This window comes from Solanum dulcamara, chromosome 5 (assembly GCF_947179165.1).
Source record: "Solanum dulcamara chromosome 5, daSolDulc1.2, whole genome shotgun sequence".
NCBI lineage: Eukaryota > Viridiplantae > Streptophyta > Magnoliopsida > Solanales > Solanaceae > Solanum > Solanum dulcamara.
This window is the reverse complement of record NC_077241.1, coordinates 78,251,085-78,257,001: the sequence shown is the minus strand read 5'-3', so window position 1 is coordinate 78,257,001 and position 5,917 is coordinate 78,251,085. Positions and strand designations below refer to the sequence as shown.

Genomic DNA, 5,917 nt, shown 5'->3' with positions numbered 1-5,917 from the left:
ATGGCTTGACACGTGTCATCCTCAGGGGCTGACACGTGTCACCCCTTGGGACCACCCATATATGTGATATGTATCTCAAACTTCAGCTTGTTCATCAACATTTCCAGCAGCAACGTGAACAAAAAAACCCTAAAGCTAAGAAGAGAAAATTGCGACGGCTTGGGGAGAAAAATAGGTAAGTCCCGTTTTCGTTCCATAAATTAATTAATTAGCGTATACTACGATGATATGAAAGTATTAGTAGTATAAAATTAGGATTTTGTGCAGCAAAATTCAGACAGCAAGCTGCCACAACGATTCAGCACGTAAATAAAATTCCGAGGCGCGATTTCGGCAAGTTTTAGTCAATTTCGGGAAAGGTAAGTTCTTCCCCTCTAATTTGAATTTTATGAGGTTAAATTAGGGTGTATTACACACCTTAGGAGCTGCTGTAATTTGGGGAAAAGGTTTGAAAAGCTCAGCGTTCGGAATAAACGAATTTGGAATCGCTATAGTTAAGTTGTTGTCGAAATAAGGTGTTGTACGCGTAGGGGCTGCTTCTGGTTGTGTTGTGGCGTGTTGCAGGGTCTAAAAGTTATCTAAATGAGGTGTTGCAGCTACATGACCCTACGCTTTGCAATTAAAGAATTCGCGAAAGAAAGATTAAAGACTCTAGTTTTGGTATCTTAGTTTCGAGTTAATTGTCAGGGGTTTATATTGTGTAATTTTGGTCGTAATATGTATATGTATGGGTTGGTGGTTGCATTGTTGGTTGGCTGCAGGTGCTAAGGACATGGTTGGGAATTCGGATAGGGCACATTATAGGGGAGGTGCTGCCCGATTTTCGTTAACATCCTAACTAGTTAAGGAACTAGCCGAGAAGGCGAGCGAAGGGATGAATGTTATGAATACTCGTGGGTAGTCTAAGTTGCTGAAAAGTCCAAGGTTGTTAATACTTACATTACTTCCATGTTAAATAGGTTTCGAGGACAACGATGTGGACGTGATTAAGAGAAGTCCATACAAGGTATGTGAAGCTTTCCTTTGGCGTGTTTTTGGAATAGATATGTAGAACTATTCTTCTTTTCTTTTGGCATGTCTTAGATATAAGTTATGAATGATATGTATACGATATTTGGGATTTAATCCATTCGTAAATGCCTGAATATGAGTCGAGACTCTTGTTTACTTCTTGATATTAGAATTCCTGTAATAGCTGAGTCATTGCCTTTAAGTCTTCTATGTGATGGAAACTAGTACATATAAGGCCTATTTCTTCTTTCCTTTAGGACGACTTAACTTTTAAGTGAAATGATATATGATATGGGTTAGAGGTAATTCCATTTATGAGCTCTGATTGTAACTCGTGACTTGTAGTCACTCCTGAACATTAAGAGTCTGAAAGTAGTCAAACTACTATTCTCGAGCCTGCTATATAATGAATAGAAAGTAGAGGTACCAGCTCCTCTTTTTAGAGGCTCTGAAATGATAAATGTCGTTGATTGCATGAGTTGAGTCCTTGACTAGATAAATTGTGTTTCTGATTGCATAGATTATATTTCTGATTGCATGAATTATGTGGCATTATTTTGATGCATGTTTGTGATCCCTGATGTCACGACCTAGCCCCGTAGGCCGTGACTAGTGTCCGAATTGGACACTCGTATACACACATATTATCTTTTGTCAATCGACAATTAAACACGATATAGAATTTATATGGGTAGCACGTTGTCTCAAACTGTTACTTATATATATACTAAAATCACCTATTTCTTGGGGAGTCTTAATTGTCAAAAATAAGATAACATAATATGTAAGCCGACAAGGCTTCCATTCTGAATGTAAACGTCCAAAAACATAAGTCATACTAGTACATCGGACAACATCTATATACAACCCACTCATATGTCTACAGACCTCTAAGAGAATTAACAATAGCATATGACGGGACAAGGCCCCGTCGTACCCCTAAATACACAAATATATACATTATAAGGATTAGTACCCAAAGTTTGGGCTCCGAGACAATGGAGCACTTCAAACCCGTTGAGTAGAATCCTAAGTTGGCGGCTCTCCAAAATGAGTATTTGTACCTGCAGGCATGAAATGCAGCCCCCCGAACAAAAGGGGGTCAGTACGAACTATGTACTGAGTATATAAAGCATAAAATACCGTAAAGGAGATCACATCTGAAATAAAGATTCAGGAGTCAAGTATTATAATCAATAAATCACTGTACCTATGTCTTATAAAATGAAGACATGCATATCATCATCATATATCGTACCTGGCCCGTTATGAGACTCGGTGTCACAATTATATCAATATATCGTCATATGTATATATATACCATACCCGGCCCTCTAGCAAGGGACTCGGTGAATAGAGTAGTGTACACTGATACCGTACCCGGCCCATTATGGGACTCGGTGCCATAATCATATCGTCATATCATCATAATATCATATTATCATATCACGTACCCGGCCCTCTAGTAAGGGACTCGGTGAATAATGTAGTGGAATCCATACATGATAACATACCCGGCCTATCGTAGGACTCGGTGAATAATACCATAACAATATGCACGAATAAGGTATCATTAGCAACCTTGCGAAATTTGATCATTATCGGAGACTTAATAGAATAAGCAAAATAGTCCATCATTTGAAAACCAAGACAATAGTCATTATGAATCACACCAATTATGGATTATACTAAAATATGAATTATACCACAACATGAGTTATACCAACTAGGATGGCTGGAATCATACACATGAGTCAAGACATAACAATATAAATTTTGAAAATCAAGAACGGTAGCCATCCGAGTATATCTACGAATACGAGTTTCTTTGGAATTTAAGCATACGTCATTCGTTCGTTCATATGGATCATGCCAAAAGAAGAAAATGTTAACTTTACATACCTTTAGCGTTTATACGTATATGTTGTCCAATATTGTCTCAACCTATATTAAAACGTTAAGCACTATGATTAAGCTATGGACAAAAATAAAACGTAGTCTATCGTTAGTAGGTTATTTCTAAAAAAAATTGGACAGCACCTCCCCTATACCGCTCACTTTTCCCACTTTCAAACCAGCCATATAATCATCAACCAACATCAACAATCCAAAATATTGACACAAAATAAGATTTATTATTCATGTTACCAAAGCAGTAAATTCGGAAAGTCAAGTACCTCACGTTGTATCTAAATTTTGAAAATGAAAACGGCAAAACTGGACTTTATAACCTTCATGAAACATTTAGATCTATGTCTTAAGTTTCCAATGCAAAAGAAATCAACTCAAAATTCATTTTCTACAAAGAGATATCATCAAAATACAAACAGCTATACATGAAGGAATTTTCAATCCAGAATCTGGACAGAATTTGTCTTAAGATTCATGCTCAGTTTTCGACATCATAACAGCAGATATAGACTAAGACATAAACATAAGAGTTGTAGGTACGTGTATTAGCTTTCCAAAACATGTTTAATATCTAAATTCGAAGGTCTACACAATGAGATATTCCAGAATTACTACCAGCTACTCAATTCCAAAAACGGGTTTGAACATTCAAAATCTTCATACACCTTTTTCCTCCAAATTCAAGAACAACAACTCATCAACAACATCAAAACAATATCAACCATTATTATACATCATCACTAACCTAATTTCATCCATTTAATCTACCTAAAACAACCCTTTAACCCATAAATCTCAACAAATCACCAAACTAGTTTATAACACTATTTTCTCCGTTCTAATCCGTTAAAACTCTAACTAAACTTGTTAACAATGAAAAGGAGACTTTAATATTACCTTGAATTTGCAGCACCACATAAAATCTTCTCCTTATTGGTTGATTTCTAGCTCAAATTGAAGCCAACACGACGTACAACAATTTTCTCTTCATGAGCTTCGGATTTCGGGACTTAATTTTGGTCGGATTTGGGATTTTTCTCAAGAACTCCCTTTCTCTCTCTCTTTGGAAATTTCCAGAATTATGTTGATCTTTGTATGAAGGAATAGTTACAAAAAATCAGATTTAATTTTGTGGGTATTGGGCCTGACCCGAATTAGAATTGGGTTGGGCCGAATTCACTATTTAGTTTGGCCTGTCAGATTTAAAACGTCTATATCTTATTACTCCGATATCACATTTCGTCCCACGACCTATGGTTGGAAAGATATTTCAATTATCTACAACTTTCATGTTGAGAGTTTTCCCAAATTCTCAAATTATAAAGAGGTTATGGCCTCCCGAAGTCAGCTTACCCGAAACGTAACTTTAAGAAAAACATATTTGATGGCTTCTATTTTGATTCGGCTTAAGGGTCCTTCTTGAGATGTATTTTACTACACATAATTTATTCATATAACTTGGCATCTACAACAAATCATGTCCTTTTAAAAATTCAAAATTAAAAGCCCTTGAATTTATAATCGTTAGCTTACGAATAATCCAAAATGCAAAAATACGGAATGTAACATTCTTCCCCCCTTTAGAACATTCGTCCTCGAATGTTAAACCCGCCTCATAAAGTCTTATAAGAAATTTGGGGGAATAGTCTTTTTTTTTTTTTTTTTTTGCAACAACAAATAGTTTCATATGTCAATCAATATAATTAATCGAGAGGTTTAGATTACCTGTAGGCGTAGAAAACAAGTGAGGATACTTATCCTTCATCTCTTCCTCGGCTTCCCAGGTCATCTCTTCTCTATTGTTATTTTGCCACAATACTTTGACGGAAGCCACATCCTTAGTACGTAACCTTCTGACTTGGCGATCAAGTATAGCTATAGGGTTTTCCTCGTAAGAAAGCTCCTCCGTCACCTGGATATCATCCATGGGGAATACTTTAGAAGGATCACCAATGCATTTGCGAAGCATCGACACGTGAAAAAAAGGGTGCACTTCTTCCAAATCAGATGGTAGGTCCAACTCATATGCAACCTTGCCTATTCTACGAGTAACCTGATAAGGGCCAATGTAGCGCGGGCTAAGCTTTCCTTTCTTACCGAATCTCATTACCCCCTTCATGGGTGACACCTTCAAAAACACCCAATCACTAACCTGAAACTCTAAGGGTCGACGTCGATTATCTGCATATGATTTCTGTCGACTCTGGGCTGCTAATAACCTTTCCCGAATAAGCTTGACCTTATCAACAGCTTGTTGAATCATATCAGGTCCGATTAACTTAGCCTTACCAACATCAAACCAACCAATAGGTGACCTGCACTTCCTGCCATATAAAGCCTCATACGGTGCCATCTGAATGCTAGAATGGTAGCTGTTATTATAGGCAAACTCAATAAGTGGCAAATGGTCATCCCAAGTACCTCTAAAGTCAATAATACAGGCCCGTAACATATTTTCTAGCGTCTGAATAGTGCGTTCAGCTTGCCCATTAGTCTGAGGGTGAAATGTTGTACTAAGATTTATTTGTGTTCCCACTCCCTTCTGAAATGATCTCCAGAAGCTAGCTATAAATTAAGCCCCTCTGTCTAAGATAATAGATATGGGAATCCCATGAAGTCTTACTATCTCTTTGATAAATAACCTCGCATAGTCCTCTATTGAATATGTAGTTCTAACTGAAAGAAAGTGGGTTGATTTTGTCAGCCTATCTACAATCACCCATATGGAATCATACTTCTGTGGAGTGCTAGGTAAGCCTGTAAAAAAAAAATCATATTAATTGCTTCCCAATATTTTCTCAAGTGTTCTCTTAGTTAATTATGCCGTGCATAGACCTCCTCCGTTTGTCGACTCGCTTTAGTTCATTATAACGCACTCCAAGTTCTACTAGTAAATCGAAATTTCACCAGGGTAATATTTTGGTACTCCAATATTCTTTCTTTACCCTACTATGACAATCCGTATTCTGGAATCCTCGGCATCATGTGTAACTTT

General features: G+C 37.0%; 1 long non-coding RNA gene across 1 annotated transcript; it reads right to left on the bottom strand.

Annotated features, from left to right (window-relative positions):
- Nucleotides 1–1,764: 1,764 nt before the first annotated feature.
- On the bottom strand, nucleotides 1,765–4,571 carry LOC129890103 (uncharacterized). Its single transcript, XR_008766984.1, has 3 exons — nucleotides 3,820–4,571; nucleotides 2,914–2,955; nucleotides 1,765–2,075 (listed from the first exon to the last, which is right to left on the bottom strand). It is a non-coding gene; the product is annotated as an uncharacterized LOC129890103 (long non-coding RNA).
- Between the last annotated feature and the right edge of the window lie 1,346 nt (nucleotides 4,572–5,917).